Source organism: Silene latifolia, chromosome 9, assembly GCF_048544455.1.
Source record: "Silene latifolia isolate original U9 population chromosome 9, ASM4854445v1, whole genome shotgun sequence".
Taxonomy (NCBI): Eukaryota; Viridiplantae; Streptophyta; class Magnoliopsida; order Caryophyllales; family Caryophyllaceae; genus Silene; species Silene latifolia.
The window spans coordinates 97,710,141-97,735,618 of record NC_133534.1 but is presented as its reverse complement, the minus strand read 5'-3'; positions in this window follow the sequence as shown (position 1 = coordinate 97,735,618).

Here is a 25,478-nt window from a genome sequence, read left to right as displayed (position 1 = left end):
AACGGTTTGCAGTTCCGGCTTCACGGCGAACTCACCCTTGGAACAGACGCAAGAATCGCCGCGCTCTTCCAAAGGGCGCAAGTTTGCCTTTGCTGTTCCGAGTTGAGTTCCCCTGAACTCCTTTTCGCCTTTGACGTAGTTTAATTAGTTTACGTATTAATCAACTAATATTCGTATTATCACCTTCGACTGTCGTGTTTTTGTTCTTTTATTTTTTTCTCAAATTATCCGTTTTAAAGGTATTTTCGACATAAATCGCCTAATCCATTGTAATTATTGTAATTTTCATTATTGCAATTTTTCTATCATTATAATCTTTGTTGTTTTGTATCATTTGTATGTTTTCACATGTAAATCAACATTAAGTCCAACTTCGACCCAATTGTGTGCTAATTAATTGTTAACCGACTTAGTAAATTCTCATATGTTAGGATTAATCTATGGATGTTGCATTGCATGCATATAGCCGACGATATATCGAGTACGAATAAACTCCCTAATCATTAGTAGAGGCCGCTATCGAGGCGGGCGGGATTAGGTGTTCGATCAAAAGAGCTTCCTAATACGTACCCTCACCCCTTACTCCAGATCTCCGTGAGCACCCGTGTTCATTGGCATCCACGAGAGTCATTCTAGACATAGAATGCTAAGGGTAACGATTGCTTAGTGTTCATGTCACTACTTTGTGTCTTGACATGACACGAGGTATTCGAACGGTTCCAATTTCCCATAAAAATTGGTGGCGACTCCATACAAAATGCAAACGCTTGTTTTCGAGCCCCTTCACCAAGCGCCCCGTGGGCGGCCCGCTGTCCACGGTTTGGCGACTCATTGGGATATACACTTACGTGTAGCTAAGGGTGAAACTTGAACAAGGTTAGGGAATAAGTTTGTACAAGACAATTGTCGGTTTTCATAACTCGGTCTTCCTAGACCGTTTAAATCGGCCTTCCTAGGCCCAACCCAACCCATTCGACCAATCGTCCCGTCTAAACGGTCCTAATTCTTATTTGGGCCTAAGGATGGATAGCGATTGACGTCATCCATACCATGATGCTTACTCTTGTTTGTATCAAGGGCCTTCACTACTTGAGGAAATGGAGTAGGAATCGGCCTTACTCTTGTTTGGCACGAGCCTCTCCACAGACTTCGGGTTTGATGGTTCGGTATGGCAACCCACCCTTTAAACCAAAACCCTTCTAAATGCACTCAGCATCCCGTTATAATGCTTGTATAAATATGTAAACCTTACGTGATCACCATTTCAAAACGAATTATGACGAATTTTCAAAAATCAAAACCCAATTTCAATCAAGAATTTCGAAATAGGGCCTTTAATTAGCACAAAATCCGGTCAAAACTCTGTCCGTTTGTCGTGTCAAAATTCGGGCCACAAGCCCATTTCAAACCTCACCTCGAGTCCACTCCTACAACTACACTACAGTTGGCTAGGACACACATTTTCAAAGACCTTGTCTTTCTTCAAAACTCACTCAACACAAGTGGCACACACCCACTTCACGAGTCAAAACTTTTCCTCTTTTAGCAAGTGTGATAGAATGGTCGATCGTGTTTTGATTCGTCGCCGATCTCTTATCCAGTTCCCAAGATGCCTGGGTCAAGTGATGATACGAACCTCCAGCAAATTCAAGAAAGTAATGATCGAATCCTAGCCGCGATAGCCCAAATGCAAATTACCCAAGAACAAACCTATGACCGCCTTGAGCTTATCGAAGGCCGTATCTTTGATGTAGAGGGGAAGCTACCTCCCCCTAAAGGTGGAGTGCTACAATTTTCCGATGACGAATCTAAAGATGAGAATCCTGTCCTAGGAACAACTGCAGCTGAGAAAAGACTCCAATACCTAGAGGAGCAATTGATGTACCTAAAGGGGGATGGCATTTATAGGGAGAACAATCGCAAGTATGAAGCCGTCAATTCCAAATTGCCCACTAACTTTAGCATGACGGATATCCCTAAGTTTAAAGGACATGAGAACCCTTTGAACCACATCCGCGCCTTCAAGGACTACATGTCTATCAAAGGCATCAAACCCGAGATGTTCTTAAGGATCTTTCCTTCATCTCTTGACACCATCCCAAAGCAATGGTTCTACACTTTGGATCACAAAAAGGTCGCTACTTGGGAGGACGCCGCCATCGAGTTCTTGAAACAATACGCGGATAATGCCGAGATCCAAGTCAACATGCGTACTCTAGAGGTTCTTACCCAAAATGACAAAGAAGGATTCACCGACTTCCTAAGTAGGTGGAGGAAGACTAGTACTCAACTAGTTGAACGCCCGGATGAGGCCACCCTCGTGGAAAAGTTCGTGGATAATCTCAAACCCATATATGCCAACCATTTGAGATATCAAAACATCAAGACCTTCAAGGACTTAACTGTACTAGGAACACGAATCGAAGATGACATCCGTAAAGGGCTCTTGTCCAAAACGGTAGGTCGAGGATATCAAGGGTCCACGAGTCGTTCATACGGCTCTACTAGCAAGACCGACGAAGTTAACCTTCTCGAGCCATCCAAGAAGACTAGCCCACCAAGGAAGTTCACGAACCTTGGGGACACATACTCCAACGCTCTAAAAAGGCTAATGAAGCAAGGTAAACTCCAACCCATTGGACCTACTCCCGAACCCGAAAGAAAGTCCAAGTTCTGGGATGAAAACTCCTACTGTGAATACCATAGGGGCAAAGGGCACGACACAGAAAAATGCTACAAGTTGAAACACGTGCTTCAGGATATGATTGAAGACGGTCGACTTCCAATTCCACCAGGAGGTAAACCCAACAACACTCAGAATCCTCTTGGAGTTCTAGTGATTACAAGTGACGAATCTACCTTAGATTGCTCACATCTCATTTCTCCCACCGAAAATGAAATTCACGCAATTGAGAAAGAAAGACTTTACTCTACCATCTCCCCTACCATTTCTGACTTCATCGCATGGGCAAGGAGTGTAGATAAACAAGTGTGGGAACTAGAAAACATGGTGACGACCTTACGCGATCCCAATGCAACGCCTAAAGAACGTGTACCATTGATCTTCTCTCAAAATGCCACTATGCAAGAAGTAGTCGCCATGGTCGACAAGCTAGTCGATCAAATCATACAACTAGAAAGTGACATCATGAGGATGAAGGAACTAGCTTCAGTTAATGGGGTTTGGGCCGATGACGACGAGGACGAGTATCTCATCGAAAACTCCTTAGTCAAAGAAATAGTCCAAAATGGCGAAGACCAAGATGTGGATCACCTAACTCGTTCGGGTCGCCCATATCAAAGCACCACTCAAAACGGTCCAACCAATGTCATCACACCAAATGACAACGAAGACGACCCCACTGATCATTTGCTCAAGCAATTACGAAAACCGAGGCCGATCTTTCATCCGGCAACTAGTGGCAAGCTCATTTCCGCATCGCCAAGCTTTACTGCAAGCTTTGGCCAAATTGAATGTAGCGCATAACTCTACTCCCGAAGATGTAGTCAACTTGGTCTTCCAAGAATCACCGAAGCTAAGTAATCCTATTACTTTCTCAGATGAAGACTTGCCACCTTTTGGCGCTAGTCACAACCTTGCTCTATACATCACTGTCATTTGTCTAAAGAAGAATGTGCCAATGACTTTGGTAGATGATGGCTCCGCGGTCAACGTCATACCCCTCAAAACGGCATATAAACTAGGCATGAAAGAGTCGGATTGGACTCCCACCAATCAAGGTGTACGTGCATATGACGGTACACGACGAAAAGTGGTTGGACTTGCTAGCCTAACCATAGCCACGGGACCAATCGAGCGAAAAGTTAATTTCCAAATAGTGGACATCGAAGCTTCATTCAACATACTTCTGGGAAGGCCTTGGATTCACGCTTCCAAAGCGGTAACATCCACCCTTCACCAAAAGATCAAGATCCCACTCAATGGCAAAGTTGTGACGATCACTTCGTCACCTATCAAGGCAATAATCGAGAAGCAATCAAACAATCAAGTCCTTGTGGATCCCATATACGAACTTGGGGGCTTCCAAAGTGTAAATGTCATAGAAAGTGAGTTGGCACCCTTATACTATAATCCCTACTCTAACTTGGCGGTCAACCACATACTCAAAAATCAGGGATACTTCCCTGGAATGCCTTTAAACCCGATTCGGAAGAACACCTTTGCACCATACAAGAAAGGAAACTCGACAAGGATACCACTTGGGTTAGGATACAAACCCACAGCTGAAGAAGTTCTCGAAATGCTCGCTCAAGTCCAAAATCGCAAGTACGTGGGAGTCCAAATGAGGCCATATCTCCCCACCTTAAATGGATACTTCGTCCAAGAAGGAAGCTCAGAACTCTTTCATGGGTTTCCCGAACCTTGGCATTACCTGGAGAGGAAGTTAGCCGGAATCGAGATCTTTCACGATTGCTACTTCATCCCTCCCGAAACGGTTCCTACCGTCAAAACCCGTCAAGCACCCTGCTTCGACGAACAAGCCGTTAGCCTATTATTTGGAGAGGACCGATTCATTAGGGCCGCGAGATGAGATCATTACTATGATACTTCAGACGATCGCTTCAACCCCACCGCGTTGATCACGAAATCGACACAAAGCGGCGAAAGGATGGAGAAAATCCATCAAATGGACCAACAATCAAGGAAGACTCGTCAAGCTCACCCTTGGAGAAGGAGAGATGTTCAAAGGAGAACCAGAAGACGACGAGTTCGAGTCGGAGTCGGAGTCGGAGTCAGAGTCGGAGTCTAGAGAAGTCATTAGAGAGTCTACTCCTGTTGTCATCCCCACTCCCTTCGTTCATCCTAGCCTAACATCGAGTAGTCACGGTAGTTCGGGGAATGCCCCAACTACTGTTCCTTTGCCGCCACTGACCATGGATCAGTTGGCTTCTTTGTTTCAACTTTACTCGAATCTTAATATGTATAAATCAGGTTCTGCTTACTCTTTGCGTTATCTTGAGTGCAATTCTGTTTATGATGATACTGAGGATGACCAAAACCCGGAATTGACCGAAATACCTCCCTACGTAGCCAAAGAAATACTACAGGAAGGGGAAGGGGGACCAGTAATAGAGGACACCGAACCCATCAATGTAGGAACTGAACTAGAACCCAAAGAACTTAGGATAGGGACTACCTTGAGCTCTACCGAACGGGCCGACCTCATAGACCTCCTAAATGAATTCAAAGACGTCTTCGCTTGGTCCTACAAAGACATGCCAGGGATCGACAGGGATATTGCCGAACATAGAATTCCGATTAAGCCAGGTTTCAAACCCGTGAAACGAAGCTTCGACGAATGAGAACAGTGGGGCTCTAAAGATTAAGGAAGAAGTTGACAAACAATTCAAAGCCGGGTTCATCAAAGTTTCCGAGTATTCTGACTGGGTAGCTAACATAGTACCCGTACCAAAAAAGGATGGGAGAATCCGAGTTTGTGTTGACTTTAGGGATTTGAACAAAGCGAGTCCAAAAGATGACTTCCCTCTGCCTCACATCGACATATTAGTGCACAATACTGCAGACCACGCATTACTATCCTTCATGGATGGATATGCGGGTTATAACCAAATCAAAATGGCCATGGAAGACATGCATAAGACCGCGTTCGTCACCCAATGGGGAACCTATTGCTATACAGTAATGCCGTTCGGATTGATCAACGCCGGAGCTACATACCAACGCACCGCAACTACACTCTTACATGACATGATGCACAAAGAAGTTGAGGTATATGTAGATGACATGATCGTCAAATCCAAGGAGAGAGAGGGACATATTGCGAACCTTCGCAAGTTCTTCGCAAGGCTACGGAAGTACAACATGAGACTCAATCCTCAGAAATGCACATTTGGGGTAACATCCGGCAAACTCCTAGGATACGTCGTTAGCCAACGAGGTATAGAAATAGATCCTTCCAAAATCAAAGCTCGATTGAAATGCCACAACCTCAAACAAAAAAGAAGTCGAGGAGGATTCCTAGGAAAAGTTCAATACATAAGTCGATTCATATCGAAACTTACGATGATCTGCGAGCCTATCTTCAAGAAACTCAAGAAAACAGACCACACCATGTGGGATGATGATTGTCAAAAGGCGTTCGACCGAATCAAGGAGATATTGGCTAAACCACCAGTGCTCATGCCACCACAACAAGATCAACCTCTTGGTTTGTATCTCACGGTAACCGAAACCGCCATGGGTGCCATGCTAGCTCAAACCGTAGGAAGTGAAGAAAGAGCTATTTACTATCTAAGTAAGAAGTTCTTAGAATACGAGTGCAAATACTCACAACTCGAAAAGACATGCCTCGCTCTTGTGTGGGCAACAAAGAAGCTACGTCACTACATGCTTAGCTACTCCGTCAAGATATTCTCCAAAATGGATCCAATCAAATACCTCTTCGAGAAACCCGTCCTCAACGGACGCCCGCGAGATGGACCATGATGCTCTCGGAATTTGACCTCAAATACGTGCCACCGAAAGTAATAAAGGGTCGCGCCGTCGCCGAATTCTTCGCATAAAATCCCATCAACGACGCACAAACCATAGATACTTGGTCATTTCCCGACGAGGATATACTTCAAACAGATGTAGACTCCTGGGATCTATACTTTGATGGAGCATCAAACCTAAGAGGATTTGGGATAGGAGTGTTGCTCATTTCTCCTGAAGGTGAGCATACACCGATTGCTGTCAAACTCGACTTCGAGGTGACAAACAACGCCGCAGAGTATGAGGCTTGTCTAATTGGACTACAAGCAGCAATAAGCTTAGGCATCAAAAACCTCCGAGTGCATGGAGATTCGTCACTAATCATCAACCAAGTTACGGGATCCTGGAAAATCCGAAGTGAAAGCCTAGCACCCTATCAGGCTAGGATAGACCAAGTCGCTCAATTCTTTGATCACGTAACCTACTTACACCTACCTCGAGAAGAAAATCAATTTGCAGACGCTCTTGCGAAACTTGCATCTTTGATAAACATGCCAGATTACATGATAGAAATGCCTTTGTGTATCGAACGACGGTCGGAGCCGGCTTATGTCCATCAAATTACCAATGAAGAAGAAATCGCACAGGAACCCTGGTTCCAAGCAATCCTGAACTTCAAGCTTAATGGTACCTATCCACCAGACATGGACAAGAGGGGACAACGAGCTATACGCCTATTGTCTTCACAATACGTTCTCATGCAAGGAGAATTATATAAAAGAACACCTCTTGGTGTAGTCCTACGTTGCCTTGATCATTCACAGGCACGAAAGGTGATGGAAGAAGTCCACGACGGAGAATGCGGTCCTCATATGAGTGGACCTATGATGGCAAAGAAAATCACACGTCTAGGGTACTATTGGACCACAATGGAATCCGATTGCATCAAATATGTGAGACATTGCCACAATTGCCAAATCTTCGGGAATGTACAACATGTCCCTCCTTCGTTGCTCTATACGATGACATCTCCTTGGCCATTCTCTGCATGGGGAATTGACATAATTGGGAAAATAACCCCAGCCGGAACAGGAGGTCACTGTTTCATCCTAGTAGCAATTGACTACTTCACCAAGTGGGTAGAAGCGGCTTCCTACACCGCTCTTACGGCAAAAAATGTAGCCAAATTCATACAAAATAACATCATCTGCCGATATGGTTGCCCGCATGAGATCATTAGCGATAATGGGTCCCACTTCCAAGCCGAAACCGAACAATTGCTAGCCAAGTATAAGATCAAGCATCACCACTCTTCGCCCTATAGACCACAGACTAACGGCGCGGTAGAGGCGACAAACAAAAATGTCGTCACAATCCTCAAGAAAATGACTGACAATTATAGAGATTGGCCAAGCAAAATACCCTTCGCTTTGTGGGGGTATCGAACATCCGTCAGGACGCCCACTGGGGCTACTCCTTTCTATTTGACTTACGGCATGGAAGCCGTACAACCAGTGGAGCTAGAAATACCATCCTTGCGCATCCTACTAGAGAGTCAAATCCCGGAAGCCGATTGGAAGAGGGATAGATATGAAGAACTCATCCTCCTGGATGAGCGTAGGCTTCGTGCCTTACATAATGTCCAAACATATCAAGCACGTATCAAACGAGCTTTCAACAAAAGGGTTAGGCCAAGAAACATCAAAGAAGGAGATTTAGCTCTCAAATCGGTCAGAGCTCTTTTACCTGTCGACCCAAGGGGAAAATTCAAGCCTAACTGGGCCGGACCATATCTAGTCAAATCAATACTCCCAGGGGGTGCGGTTAGAATCACAGACCTAGACGGGAATGAGTTCTCAAACCCCACAAATCTCGACCAACTGAAACGATACTATGCCTAGAACAGGAACAAAAACGCGCCTCGCGTAAACCTACGTGTCGCTCTTGTGGCACTAAATAAACGGCCCCTGGCCCATTTGAATGTCACTATGCTCTTGCATCTTGGCAAACTTGTCATCCTCATATCATCAAACAAACTAAATTCGCACCTCCAGAGTAAGCAAAGGCTCATGCTTATTTTCTATGTTCATTACAAGCTCTTGCTTCGAACAATTATTCTTTTACATTTACTCGAACTACGCGCAAGGGTTTGATTTCGCTTTTTAAGTGAATACGTAGGCAATCCTTCACGGGATTCAACCCACCATTATATTTAAAATGTAAATAGAAGGACATTTGCATTGCATTTGAAATTCGACAAGAATAATTAAAGAAAATCACAACGGTTTCATAACCACTTAACCTTTTTATTTCATTCAATTTCTAATAATAATAATACGGCTAGGCTAGATTCTAAAAATCCCTCCTTTCTTATTACAACAATAATAATAATAATCAAATAATAAATAAGACTTGGGCTATTCCTCCATCTTTCCCTTGCCCTTGTCGTTCTTGTCATATTTCTTGTCACGACCTCGAGCCGGGCGCTCTTGCACCACTTCAGACCTAATCACCAACGGTCTTTCTCGAGGCCTGACTCTTCCATTCTTGCCAACCACCACCTCTGCGACAGGAGTAGTCTTCGATTTCTTCGAAGGATGAATGACTTGGAACCCGGCTTCTTCTTCTCCTTCAGTCAGATGCTTCTCCTTCTCTTTCTCTCCCTCGCGCAGCTTGTAGTCAACGGGCTCGCGCTCCTCGCCTCTTCGCTCTTCCGAAGTTGCGGCCTTCCTCCACCTCAGATAAGAGTCCGACACCCACAAGGCATTGGAGGAGAAGTTCAAGAACCACATGTTTCTTTGGGCCCACTTCATAGCCCACTCTCTCCGGCTCTCTCGTAGTAAGCGCCATAGCGATCTGCGGAACGTGTCAAGCCTAGGGATCATCTGCTTCAACCCGACTTGCCTCATCAATCTCTCAGGAAAGATTCATACCATAAACTCCAATCCAGGAATGCGCACGGACCTAGTAGGATCCAAAGAAGACACTCCAAAGGATGACTTGAGGTGCCACCACGGAACGACCCACCCGATCGCGGGCCATCATCATTCTTCAGCTTGTTCTTCCAATAATCGCAGACCCGGGTGAAGTCCACCATGTACAGCCGTGTCCTCATCGAAATCATACGGGCATGATAGGAAAGTGCATGAACTGGGGGCTCGAGCAATCGGAGCCGTTCCATAAGCCAAACCTACCAAAAAACAGGTATTAGACACCCAAAAAAAAAAAAAAAAAAAAAAAAAAAAAAAAAAAAAAAAAAAAAAAAAAAAAAAAAAAAAAAAAAAAGGAAAGAAAGAAGGGTGTCTTTTACCTGTAGGATAACGGGACTCCCCAAAAATGGAAGATCGCGGTTGGATTTCCTATTGTCCAAACCCAAGATAATCTCCCCTAAGCATAGACAAGCTGGGCTCTGCGCTCTCCATTTGCTCAATAAGACCCAATAGACGGGGATCACCTCTCAAATCTTCATCAACATGTCCCCGAAAGACATAAACATGAAGCAAACAAGCCAAATGCTCTCCTCCCGGCAACATAAGAGACAGTGGGGTCGGCCCTGTTGATGAATCGGTCTATAAAATCTAGCATCCTCACGCCCTTCTGAGTAACGAGACGATCTACCTCAAGTCTAGTAAGTCCAAGCAAATCTCTAAACTTGCTCTTATACCCTTGTGAAGTAGAAGGGATGGCAGGCAAATGTTCGGGGTCCCACCCGCCAATAGCAGCAATTTCCTCCGGAAAAGGACAAATATCACCTCCTGGGAACGCAAAAACATGATAATTTGGGTCCCAATAATCAAGGCAAGCATCCAAGAACGGTTTTACAACCTTAATGAGTTTCAAACTCAACAAAGACCCAAGGTTATAAGCACCCATGTCATGTTTCTCAATGTTCGAAAACTCATTAGTCCATTCCTTCAAGCGAATCTCTAAGGTATTCATGATGATAATTTTCTCTTGAAAATTTATTGGAAGTTTTTATGTGTGAATCGACGAAGAAGAGACGGAAGAATTATATGATTTAAAGCTTCGTCGACGCTTCTATTTATACTAATTGTCGTTTCCAAAAATCCGTCGTAACCGACACAGCTTGGGAACAGGCGCGCACTGCTTTGCGCCTCTTCAAAGGGACGCACTCTCGCCGCGCCTCTTCCCCACCTCACTTCGTGATTTCCGCGTTTGGATCTTTCCTAATTCTATAAACGAATAATTTCCTATTCCTACGGGATTTTATTTTGGTAAATCCGAGAAATTTACCATGCTTCAGGTTTCCTTAATCCGCAAACGCGCATTTCGAGGCGACATCGACATTTTCCGCCATTTTTTCTCACACTTTTATATCTAGTTTTCATTTTAATTCTTTTTTTTCAACATTTATTTAGTCATTTCATTTTCTCGATTTCTAATCTATTTTTTCCATTTTCTAACTTATAGATTTCTCTTTTTCTTTTTTTTCGGGGGTAACCCTCCCTACCGTCCGGTCATTTCCGCAAAATTTTTGCATTTTCACGTCCTTTCGAGTCTCATTTTGCACTAATTAAAGGCTTTATGTGTATATAAAAATGTATGTGTTACGCGATTTTCTATGTAAATTTCGGCAAAGATGACGGTGTAAACCGTTGTCTACCAAACCTGTTCAAAAGCTAACTCGGTACAAATAACACAACCCAAAGAAAGAAAAGGCACTCGGGCCGTCGTATATACAACAAAAAAAGCAAATATACAAGCAAGCGGGGCTTCGCCCAAACAAGTCCAAACGTAATCGGGGCTTGCGCCCAAACAAATCCAAAAATGTTCAAAATCAAGTCTACAAAACCACGCAGACTCTGCTTGGGCACCCTCCCGGCTCGGCAACCCTCGCCATAAGAACGGCAATCTCGGCGTCCCGAAACTCGAGCTCCCTCGACAAACGAGCCGTCTCCTCCCGAGATCGGGTCAACTCTCGCTCCGACTCACGATCGGCTGTGGACAACAAGAAATTGGCTCATGTCAACCAATTCAAACAAAACTGAAAAACCAAAGATCAAGGAAAAACAAATGAGGTTCATACCTGACGACCTCGACCGCCGACGAGTGCCTTGATGGCCGTAGCTCGTAGCCGGTTGGCCACCCTCCATAGTGCCACAAACCGAGATGGCGCGACCTGCGTTTCAAAACAATTCTCAGTAAACTGAACAAGTTCAATCAAATGTGTTCTTACACGAAAACTATGCAAAATAAGAACTCACCCTCCGAATCAGATGCTGCCAGTCATCTAGGCCAGCATCCGTCACAGCCACGTCAAAGTCACGCAGCTCGGAGATCGTCGTCCTCCCAGTAGCGTCAGTGTACTCAAGAGTCTCGGGGAACTCTGGGGGCTCGATGCCCGCCGCCTCAACCTCCTGCAAAGACAAATGGCTCTCGATGATCTTTCGTCGCGATTCTCGAGAATCAAAATCCAACAAGAAACAAAAGATACTCACCACTACCGGCCAATACGCCAACCTCCCGTAAAGGAACGCCGAGTAATCCTCGTCAGGGAGAAGAAGGTCGTCGCCACTAGCACCACCAAGTCGGCCTCCCTCTCGGCCTCAGAAGGCTCCCTAAACATCGTCCTAGGAGGATCGACGGAACCGTCAACGCGCCCGAAAACACCGACGAGCTAACCGCTCGCCCAGATACCACACAGGACCCATCGACGTCCACAACAGCAGCCGACTCGAGCTCCTAGGTCGAAGGACCTCAGCGACAAAAGGAGGCGCTCCAGCGTACTCCGCCCAAGGTCTGGGCACCCACTGCGACAATATAAAGGCAAAGGTCATTCCTATGATCAATTTAAAACAAAGTATGAGAAGAATAAGTGCATACAAATAGGATACTCACGCTGCTCAGCTGAAGAGCGTTCACATCCCGCCGGTAGACATTGTGAGAAGAACGCTTGCTCTTCGTCCGGCACATGACCCAATCCCTCACCACGGGGTAGGCCCTCTCCAGCGGCTCCGTCCTCTTGGGCGCGAGGCCCGGAAAGTAAGAGTACACCCACGCCTGCAAAGCATAATAATCAATGACGATCCGTCGGTCGTCGATAAAGAAAGAAATTGACTCGGCCTAAAGGAAGGTTCGTACCTCCAACGGTAGAGCCTGTGTCCGACGGCACCAGAGAAGTCCCCTTCTCCATCAACTCCGGACGAACCATGGCCCTCATAAAGCGGATGAGGACCGCAAAACCAAAGATGACCCGGTCCCAACGCCCTAGGGAGCTCGGTCGAAAGAAAGGGGAGAAGCTTCGTCGACATCCTCTCACCCTTGTCTCCGAGGTAAATCGAAGACAAGAACCACCAAAGCCACGTACGAGCCCTCTCTCGCACCAGTACAAGGAGGGGGAGCCGTCTCCCTCCCATCGATCACCACCGATGCCGGGGTCTTCCACGCAAAGTAATCTCGAACGTAGGTACTGGGTACCAAACCCGCACCGCAACAGCCTTCGGCGACGGTTCCACCGATCAACCTCCTCGCCTCGGCCGAATCCGCCCTCATGCCGCCTCCGGCCACACCATCTCCTCGGTCCCCACACGGCGGACCGAAAATCATGCCGTAGTCCTCCAAGGTGACTCCCACCTCACCAAAAGGCAGGTGAAACGTGGAAGACGTATCCCAAAATCGATCCAAGAAAGCGCGGACCAGGCTAAGGTTGGCCCGCAACTTCCTCTTCACGATATCCCTCCAGACCTGAACCAGAGGACCGAACGCTCCACGCTCGATCATGGCTCTCTCCTCCGCCGACAGCCGCTCGTAGTGCTCCATCGCCGTCGTGTACCCTGAGAACGACCGGATGTTCCCAGCCTCCTATTATGATTCGAAATAAAGCTATCTTTAGTTTTGAGTAAATTTGAAAGGAAATTTGAACAAAAGTAGAAAGGGGTAGGTAATGAGTTAGGGAATTCTTATTTACCAAGCTCTTCACCGTCCTGTAGGACAAATGACCCTCTGCAGCCCACACAAGGTGCCTACTCTCCCAGGTCTCAGCCCACGCGGGAGCTCCTCTCAGCTGACGACCCCCTCGTCCGAGGTGGACCCGTCTCGGAATCTCCTCCTCATCAGCGGCCTCCTCCTCGGGAACCTCGTCTGCAGCAGCCATCACCGCAGCGGTGAAGGCCTGCTCCAAAGCCTCCTCAACAACAGCAGCGTCTACATCCATGCGATCCCTCCCGGAAGTGGAAGCATCGTCACCTACAACGTTAAAGTAAATTTAGGCCGCGTCACATGACAACGAGCCTTTGTTAAGAAGTTTTCGAGCCTCCGGAGCCCTGAAAACTGTCCTTTTTGGCCATCCTTGGCCATGTTCTCGCCAATTCAATCACTCATGTGACAAATTGGGTCAAGTTAAGTCCGGGTCGAAGCCTAGTTCCGGGTTCAAGTCGAAAATTCGGCAGCATTTCGCTATAATGGCGGTTATGCCCTAGAAGAGTGTCCTGAAAAAGTTGTCACAAACCAAACTTTCGAGATGGCAGAAAGTTTACCCATAATCCAAGGGTCCCAAATATCAAATTTCATCACAAATGGGCAATCCTAAGGCCATTTTCGAAACAATTTACGATCTAGCTGTGAAACCGTCTCAAAATTCGCTCAAGGGCTCAAAACTCGATGAAAATTCAAAGCAAATACATGGTTATGTTCCTAACATTACCTATTATCCATTCCTAGCATCAATTTAGCAAGACAAATCCATTTGGGGGAAAAGCCCCAAATTTTCGATTAAAAGGGTCGAAAACCCTAATGTTCGCGGCTCAAAATTCGACAAATACGGATGATTAATGCAAGATTAAAACACATACCTCGATTAGTCATATTTAAAGCAAGCTTTTGAATCCAACCTCGACGGAAATGGTGAAGATTTGAGAGAGAAATTGAAGAATTTGGGTTTCGAAATAAATGAAACATAAACCTTCTGATTTCGCGTTTTTACGCAGGAATTGCCAAATTGGGGAAAAGACGCAGTAGGTGCTGCGCCTCTTCCAAGAGACGCAGCTCTTGCTGCGCCTCTTCCTTTTGTTCCCTCCACACGAGTTTTCAAAAATTCGTTATGAGTTCGTTATTTGTGGGCCCATCTTTGGTGCGCCTCTTCTTCAATGCTATTATATCCTTTTGGTCCGTTTCGGCGATTTTCTTTCGTTTCGGCCCGCATTTTATCCAACGCGACAGTATTTTGCAGTATTGTCCCAAACCCATTTTATCCAGCGCAGTAGTATTTTGCAGTACTACTCACGCAAGACTTCTTCCCCGACGATCAAGATGTTCCTAGTCGTCAGCGTATCCCCCAACAAGAGTTCGCTTGAGACCAACGCAAGCAGATTCAACCTCAAGTTTTCTTGCCTGAGTTCGTTTGAGACCGACGCAAGCGGATTCCCCCAGCAGTTTCTACCGACGTCCTGCTGCTTTCAATATTTCTTGTTTCCCCGCGGAGTCCGACAGGGTGTCGTTCTCCGGAAGTTCCTATACTCAAACCTTAGTTACCCTTAGGTCGAAACTCATATTTGGCCTCCTTCCCGTCAATGCTTTCCTTAGGGTCCCACACCCTAGCACAATCCCATATATCTTTTAGGTCTTACCCTAAGCTCCTACGCAACTCCGGAAGCATCTCGAGAAAGAAGTCTCAGGTATGGTCTCTTCTTATGGCTGGCGAGCTTCCTTACGTAGTCTAATGGACTTTAAACGACCCTCCCCGATAGTCGACAGACTCTAAAATGTTCCCGACGATAGGTCCTTGGCTCAGACCCCTTGAGCCGCCTCGCGTCGCTATAGTCGTCAGGTTGTAATCTTCGATTGACCTGATGGCTATACTTTGACTTTCGCCTTGTCCAAGCCTCGGTCAAAGTGGGGGCTCAGAGACACCTCGTTTCGCACCTCCCGCAAACCACCCGGTGATGATTGGGCCGCATGTTTGGTTCGCGGAACGATTTGTGACAGTTCGTAAGATTATCGTCAAGTGATTGCTCAAAAATTAATGTCAACCTCTTAGTTGTCATCTACGTCCCGATACGGTCGTTTTGGCGATAATTAGAGTATATTCGAGTCCGAGTCAAAAACCGTCTCCATTTTCTCGATAACCGTTAAATCCCGAGTCGAATGTTCGGAATGTTCCTGGATATTTCTATTCCATATTTCTCAAATTTTATCTTTTGGCAAATAATATCCCGTAATATTTACATAAGATATTAAGGATAATCGAATTAATTCCGTCCTACCATAACTTAAACACGGAAATCTTTCTTAAGCGGAGAGAAACCTCCTGGGGAACAGACGCAGGCAGTCTTTGCGCCTCTTTCAAGAGATGCGTGGGCTGCTGCGCCTCTTCCCAGGCCCTTCTTTGCATGATTTACGTATCTTTTTTATATCTTTCCGAGATTCACTTCCTAAGAGTCTCCGAAACCCTATTCCTCCGTGTGATTAGTATAAATAGGAGCTTTCGTTCCTCATATTTCTCACGCGAGTGTCCGCCCTTCTCTTCTCCCTTTGCATTCTAGACTTCGTTCTTACTAATTGGCGCCTACGTGCTTGAACATTCGACCACGTAAGCTCGGATCCTTCCGGTACCACCTCTCCGTTGCATGACCGACCAATTTGACCACTACACTCAATCAATCTAATTAATCAACTTGTTAAATCGTTTTCCTCTTTCGAGGGCACTCTTTCCTTGCATTCGCGTCGAGCATCACTAATCGATCTTCTTAGTTCTTCTCGTTCCGTCAACATGTAAGTCTGAGGGTGTATTAATTTCTCTTTTATTTATTGTATTTTATTATTGTATAACAATTGTAAGGTTCATGTCGAAAGTACCTCATTAAAACCGATTTCTAAAACCGTCTTTAAAACCTTTTTTGCGGATTTCCAGTAGACAGACGTCGAGAAAAGACGCAGCAACCGCTGCGCCTCTTCGAAGGAGCGTAGCACCTGCTGCGCCTCTTCGTGAGGCTGCCGCAGTTCCTGCTTCTTTTCTTCTTCCTTCGTCCTCTGTAATTCGTATCAAATTTATTTCTTTTGTTTTGTTCGTCTGTTAATTCTTCATCATGATAGTTTAATAATTCATATGTATATTAACCATCATCATTAACATGTTTTAATCGTCATAAATCCGACTCAAATCCCAAGTAATCAATATTTGCGGGTTTTTCGTCATTAAATTCAATTCGAGTTTTAGAGATTCAATTCGTTCATGTTGAGTTTCTGGGATTCATTGTTGATATATTTTCACCTGTTTAGTCGTTAATCCGTCGTTAATTCATCATGTTTAGTTAATAATTCGTTTAGTTAGTTAGTTTAATTAGTCATTCATTAACATCGACCCTTCACATAATTAATCCGTTTATTTCCGTCTCATCCATGTTTTTACTGTTTTATGACCTCAATCATATGTAAATAATCTGCTAATAACTTTCATCCGAGTCTAAAATCGCAATCAATCCATTAATTTACCAATTAACATTAACGGTTTGCGCTTAAAACTACAGCCTGAACTCACCCTTGGAACAGACGCGAAGAATCGCCGCGCCTCTTCCAAAGGGCGCAGATGCTCTGCGCTGTTCAGTTGAGTTCTGTCCCTGAACTCCTTTTCTGCCTTGACGTAGTTTAATTAGTTTACGTATTAATCAACTAATATTCGTATTATCACCTTCTGACCTGTCGTGTTTTGTTCTTTTATTTTTTTTTCTCAAATTATCCGTTTTAAAGGTATTTTCGACATAAATCGCCTAATCCATTGTAATTATTGTAATTTTCATTATTGCAATTTTTCTATCATTATAATCTTTGTTGTTTTGTATCATTTGTATGTTTTCACATGTAAATCAACATTAAGTCCAACTTCGACCCAATTGTGTGCTAATTAATTGTTAACCGACTTAGTAAATTCTCATATGTTAGGATTAATCTATGGATGTTGCATTGCATGCATATAGCCGACGATATATCGAGTACGAATAAACTCCCTAATCATTAGTAGAGGCCGCTATCGAGGCGGGCGGGATTAGGTGTTCGATCAAAAGAGCTTCCTAATACGTACCCTCACCCCTTACTCCAGATCTCCGTGAGCACCCGTGTTCATTGGCATCCACGAGAGTCATTCTAGACATAGAATGCTAAGGGTAACGATTGCTTAGTGTTCATGTCACTACTTTGTGTCTTGACATGACACGAGGTATTCGAACGGTTCCAATTTCCCATAAAAATTGGTGGCGACTCCATACAAAATGCAAACGCTTGTTTTCGAGCCCCTTCACCAAGCGCCCCCGTGGGCGGCCCGCTGTCCACAGAAAGATATAAACAATTGATTAAAAATGCTAGGATATCATGGGGTCATAGGGGATTTATGGGAATTGATCATACAAACATGTTCTCAAATTATAAGCAAGCAATTATTGTTGTGATGGATTGAGCTGGGTTATATCTTACAATCCTAGGAAAGTTTAGGTCCCGGAGCCGAATCGATTAGATTGTACAACACCTACAAGTCGACTTAGTCTTCCCTACTCAACAACATGCATGGTCTAATGAGACTCGAGTTGGTTTATGTCTTACAAGTCTCACTAAAAAGACAGGTGATGGGTAAAAATGCAAGGATTCATAGGCTTAGCATTTCGTCAAACATAACATGTGCATGAGTTGAGATCATAACAAGCAATCAAATAAACCATGAAAGCATATTAATTTAAGCATGAATCATTCCCCATGTTGATTTCCCCTAATTACCCATTAATCCTAGCTAAGTAACTACTCACTCATGATCAAGTTTAACATGTTAATAAGGTTGTCAATCATACTAACAAAGCCAAACATGATGAACAAGTAAGAAAGATTAACAATAATTAAAACAAGAATTAAGAGAATTATACCTATGGAGATTCCAAAATAATAATGCAAAGAATAATAGAAGAACTTGATGATTGATGGAAGGTTGTCAATCTCCCAATAAACTCAATAATCTTCTAATTACCCAATAATAAACTTGAATTACTCAATAATAAACTTGAACAATGATTAAAGGAAAGATTAATGTGTAATTTGTGGAAAGATTAAATGATAATCTATTCTAATCTACTACTAATCTAATCTAAGGAAGGATTGATTTAACCTAATGAAAACTTGATGGTTTGATTATTACAAATGGGGTATATATAGTAGAGCATTATTAGGTTAAGCAAGGGTAAAATAGTAATTAAACTTTTGAGTTTTAAGCAGGGAAATGCCGGTATTTTTCGAAGGATGGGCATCTTTCATTGAGGCTTGAAGAAGACGAAATTGTGCTGCCTTGGAATCCGGGCGTCGTTGGCACGGGACAGGCGGATTCTGTGGTCTCTGCCCGGGCGTCTTGGGGAGAAGACGGGCGTCTTCTGGAGATTCTGCCCGGGCGTCTTCTGAGGAAGATGGGCGTCTTCTGGGGAAGACGAGCGTCTTCAGTCTCGGGACGCGCGGATTGGCGAACAGTTTCTTCGTTTGAGCTCGGATTGTAAAACGGACGTCATTTTCTCATCCGAACTCCTATTGGAGTGATTCAAAAGCCTAGATCACTTGTTTTTTCGACGCCGTTCCATCTAGCATATTTCCAGAGCCAAAGGAGCAACTCTTCATTTGGGTTCCGAGCAATTTCTTCATGCAATGCCTTCCTTCTCGTCATCCTTGCTTTTAACCTAATGAGCCTTCTACATACTCTTTATTCCTACATACTTGGCCATCATTCTTGCCTCCTCTTCATACTAGTCAATATAATATCATCAATAAGCTTCAAAATATGCACGAAAGACGGGAATTTCCGCCTTATTATCTCATTTTCTACAAAACATACGAAATGCGCTAGAAAAGCAAATAGGAAGGTTTTGACGGATAAAATGGCCATGGAATGATATAATAGTATGCAAAATAGGTTCAATTAGGGGACTAAATGTGCGCAAATAATGTTCACATCACATGCATAACAAAAGGACAAAGTAAGAAGAAATCAATCGAATTACAAAGGGGTCCCACACGGTTATACTAATTGGTCTCCTACCAAATTAGTCTTCGTAAAAATCCGAGTGCTCCAAGGTTGAACTTAGACCCAATAGTAGGATCTACTCCTCAAGGATTTGTACCAAGATAATTACCCTTAATACATATACTAATTTAAATACTAGAATTAGTATATGCCCCCTTAAAACTAATAACTAATATTATTGATTACTACTACTAGTAATGGTGGAATAATATTAGAGATTTTGTGAGATTTCTTCTTAAGAGTAACTAAAAAATTAGAGACAGTATTCAAAATTACCCTACTACTTTTTATGTAAGAATGAATTGTATTGATAAAGAAGAGAAAAACTCTCCACTTTCTCCATGAGTGGCCGAGTGGTAATAGGGGAAGAGTGCCCTATCCATGCTCAAGATGTTCTTATCAAGATATAGGGTGTAGGGCTAGGTATAGGTCTTTTAGAAATATAATCATTGTGCTTCATTCTCAATTAGAGCAACAATTAAGTCCTAAACCTACCCACTCCTTCCATTTACACGGCTCACTTAAGGACTTAATATGGTCCATTTTAAGTTTGTCAATTGTTCATTTGTATAGTGTGACATATTGGACATGTTACTAGACATGTCATTTAATAATGCATTTTTAACTTATTTAAAAAATATTATATTAACAAAAAAAATCACATACAAAAATTGACTAGTAATTCATGATTACAAGTACTTAAAATGGGTCATAGAATTATAAATCACAACAACTTTTATTTATAATAAACCATTCATTCTTATTTTAATTGTTTCATAAACAATAAATAAACCTAAGTAATAAAACAATTTGATTACTTAGTACGAATCTTATTAATCGAATTTCAATTAGATACGAATTCTCACTCACAAAATCATCCATTCAATTTTAAGGAATTAATTAACTTGTATGAACATACAATTAATTAATTAATCAATTAAGAGTGTTACACTAGAGGTATGACCTTAAGGGATCAACTGATCACCACCGTCATACGACAGTAATGTCAAACTCTAGCCAGCCAATCATTACCGATTAATGTTGATCAGTTGACAATAAAATATTACTTTCCCTCATGCATTCTTATTATGAGATTTAAACATGTGATCACATTATTGTCGAGGACACTTACTCCAACAATCTCCCACTTGTCCGCGACAGATGTGCGTCACCAATTCTCGTGTCCTATTACTATCTCCCACTCAATGCAAGGTGTCTTGCACGTCATACTTGCATTTGATCATATCATGAGTGGTTTCCTCGATCTGGAGAATAACTATCTGACCGGAATTATCTAACGTAGATACCTTCCGAGGGTGGTCACGCATTTCCAGTTCATTACTCCTCGAGTAACCTTGAGATATAATATAACCCTGACAGGGATGGACAATTCCTATTGCACTCTTCCCTTCGAATAGCCATAGATCATCATAACCCAAAATGTGCCCATTTGACCCCAATTACGAAGGTCGTAGAACATAAATCAAAGTCATTCTGAAACTGTGCCATCTTAGGTGAACAGTCTTTAGTCAAAGAATCGACTCATAAGAATACTATAGTAGCTCTCGCCACGACCAGGCTATAAAAATTTCCAGAACTCTATAAGCGGTCATAAGCCCGACAGAGTGTCCCATACAGTCTGCCTATGTGATCGACTAGTCATCTCTCATGACTCTATGACACTTGAACTCGCCATCAATCACATCACACTCTAGTTACTTCAAGACGTCACCTCACTTTAATGGGATTCAATATTGTCTCAACAACCCATTTGGATGTAACAAAGTAATAATAGAGTTTAATATAAAACTCAAACGATGAATGCATTATCACTTATGTAAAATTGATACAATATCAATTACTACATAATCTATATTCCATATTCCATTTTGTATATGTCGCACATTTCAACTCAATTGAAATGACATGACTTATCATGTTAAACCTGTGAAAAAGGCTTTTGGTTAGTAAGTCTCATCAACACATTGCACTTTCTCTAACCTTGCTATATGCTTTTTCCCCTTGTTATGTATAATCTTTATTATAAAACTATTGAGTACGTATCTAAATCTAATCTAGACATAGGCTTTCTTGCCTTAGGATAGCTCCCACTGTCCTCACATTATATGGGATAGGACCTTTGGTTACTGGAACGAACTACCATAGTTCCTCCAATTCATAAAACCGAATCCTAATATCATCCCTTCCTTCTTGCATATCTCATTATTGCAAGTGTACTCAATTTCCGTTGTTAATCCCTCATTGTTCTACTGCCTAGAACATTTCTAGCATATCTGCTCCTTAACTAATATAGCCAAGATGGTTCTCTAACCATCCTTATGTGTTTTAGAACATGGTTTTAGTGTAACTCCTTGCACATAAATCCATCTCAATTCTAAATTCTTAGCTTCATATCTTTAGTGCTCCAAGAGTACTAATCAATGAACTATATGGCTATATAGAGACTTCTTCTCAAAAATTTGATTTGTAACTTTTCGTCATACTCCAAGTATACGAAATTTAAGAATGGTGATACATCTAAGCGTAATGAATTAATCCTGCAGCGGAAGCAAGTGGATTCAATTTCTACATGTTCAATACCTTTGATGGGTGATGTCGTCGGGTCTCCCAATCAAACACATTTATAATACTCAACAAACAACTAGTTAGTGGTAAGTCGAGGTCGATCCATGAGACGGTGGTTACTCAAATTATTCAATCTAATTATGGTTGTGCTAGGGGTTGTCACAATTATAATGGGTTGATGATTCTAATCTAATAAAAGCAATAAACAAGCAACAAAAGGAAAGATGTAAACAAATGACTAAAAATGCTAGGATATCATGGGTTCATAAGGAAATCATGAGAGATGATCATACAAACATGTTCTCAATTATAAGCAAGCAATTATTGTTGTGATGGATCGAGTTGGTTTATATCTTACAATCCTAGGAAGAGTTGTGTCCCGGAGCCGAATCGATTAGATTGTACAACACCTACAAGTCGACTTACTTTCCCCATAATCACTTCTATGCATGGTCTAACAAGACTCGAGTTGGTTTATGTCTTACAAGTCAAGTTGAATAGATAAGAGATGGTTGTAAATGCAAGGATTCATAGGCTTAGCATTTTATCAAACATAACATGTGCATAGGTTGACATCACAACAAGCAAGCAAATTAATTATGTGAGCATATTAGATTAAGAATGAATCAATCCCCATGTTGGTTTCCCTAATTACCCATTAATCCTAGCTAAGAGAGTACTCACTCATTATCAAGTTTAGCATGCTAACAAGGTTGTCAATCATATTAACAAGGCAAAACATGATGAACAAGTAAGAAAGATTAACAATAATTAAAACAAGGATTAAGAGATTTATACCTATGGAGATTCCAAAATAATAATGCAAAGAATAATAGAAGTACTTGATGATTGATGGAAGGTTGTCAATCTCCCAATAAACCCAAATAATATTCTAATTACCCTTTATTCCTACATCCTTGGTCATCATTATTGCCTCCTCTTCATACTAGTACATCTAATATCATCAATAAGCTTCCAAATATGCAAGAAAGACGGGAATTTCCGCCTTATTATCTTCTTTCCTACAAAACATACGAAATGCACTAGGAAAGCAAATAGGAAGGTTTTGACGGATAAAATGGCTAAGGAATGTTATAATAGTATGCAAAATAGGCTCAATTAGGGGACTAAATGTGTGCAAATAATGTTCACATCAAATATCCCCAAACCGAACCTTTACTCGTCCCGAGTAAAGAGGTGACAAAAACTAGACCTTTATTGAAACTATCCTAATAATATAACCAATATGAGACAATTAGCGGGTCTCACTTCGCCCCTTCAACTCACAACAAGACAACCATGAGGTCGGATGCCTTCTTGCAAGGCAAGGTGGGTCTTGCCAAAATGGCGACACATCCAAACATTAAGCACACAAAACCAAGTAATGGATGCATCTACAAAAGAATAGCCACTTTTCTCATCTAAGTGGCGGAAATTATCTACAAAGGAAGTAATTCAAGGGTACACACTCCTTCGTAGATGCAATTTCTTCAAACTACTAAGCCTAGAAGGATACCAATAAATCACCTCCAAGTTGTGTCAAGCTAGGGTACCTTTGTCCTTAATCGTTAAATGCTTTTGTCAGGAATAGACTCCCTATGGTGTTAGAAACACTGGAGGATCGCAGAATTCCCCCTCTTGCCTAGACAAGAAGAAGGGTCGTCCCCTCTCTACCATGCACAAAAATGGATACGATGGATAAAGGGATCAATAGATATTTGAGTTTCATTTTGGGAGTTTGCTTTTGTTTTTGTTTTCCCCCCAATTTCTTGTGGCATATAACATTTGAGAACACTTTCTTTTGCCATTTCTTTTGATTTTTGGCTTTTCAACACTTGACAACTTTCAACTTTTTGCATTTCTTTTTGAACATTTTCAAAGTCACCCCATATGTAGTGAGGGTGCCTTATATTTGAAGCATAAGAGTTCTATTTTTGCTCCTCTTTTCATTTGATGCATTTTGCAAACTTTCTTTCACTTTTCATTTCATTGAACTCAAATCAATTTCTTTTTGTGCCCATTCCCTTTGATGGTAAAAATGTGGTAGAACATGGATGATGGATGCATGGTTTCAAGGGTCACCTTAGAATAAACGGTAGCCAAGGAGTTATCACATCACAAGGTACTCTTGATTAGGCCTTAATCCATGGGTCAAAGGATACTAGCATGACACATCCTAGGGTGTTTTACAAGTATTCTAACAACCAAAGTCTTAAGAAGAAAAAGCATCTACTAGGGCCTATATACACTTGTCAAGCTTCCCAAGTAGACGGTTCCACAAAATTTTCTAACCATGCAAACTAAATGCCATGATGCAACTAACATATATACAACCTAATGCATATGATTCTACCAACTAGTATGTCATATAAACTAAATGCAACTCCTAACAACACATAGATACACAAACCGTAACAACAAAATAAACCACATCCTCCTTGACATGTAAGCCCATCCTCCTCATATGAATAATGAAAAAGAAATGGAAGGGAAATAGAGATTAGAACGATCGTACCAAGCGGTCTTCATTTTCCCTTGCTAATGCCTCAAATGTAGTGTTGTATCTATGTGAGAAGAGAACAAAAGCACAAGTATATACAATTCTACACTACTAAATTAAAGAACATGTTTTTGGTTTTTGAAATTTTCAAATTTTTATAGGTTTTTGTTTTATGAAATTAAAAGACATATTTATGTGATTTTTAGAAAATTTTCAATTTTTATGCATTTTTGGAATATAAAGTCCCATCCCCCACTTTATTTTGGACATTGTCCTCAATGTACATGTAGGAGTAGGAAAAAAAGGAAAACATGTTTTTAGATTTTTGATTTTATGGAAATTGAAGTACAAATGCAATGATATGATATGAATGAATGCATGCTCTAACTAAATGCAATTCTATATGACATATATAATAAATGAATGCAATCTAAACTATATTATATGATGCATGATTTCTAGTAAACTATGGTCACCTATGATCAAACCTCCCCAAACCGATTTAAACACTATTTCTAGTGTAGAAAAGAATAGGTTTGGTCATTAGTGACTATGCATGTATTCTAGTCTATATGCAACTAACTATATGAATCATGTGAGATATATTACAATGCAAACTATACTAAATGCATATATACAAATTAATGGTTATTGAGGAACTCCATTAAACCAAAGATTATTAATTAACAATTTCATGGAAAATCATCACTAGCACTCAAAGCACGTAGAAGTCGGTCAAATTCTTGGGAGTGAGAAATAAATAGGCATGGATAACAACACAAGATTATGCAATGAAATCATGCCCAAGTAAGAGACCGGACAAGCATGTCAAGAACATTATGACAAAAATCATAAGAGAAATGATGGATGGTAGGAACATGAAATGGGTAGTTGGTTGGCAATTCACTCAACTCATCCTCCAAATAGTCAAA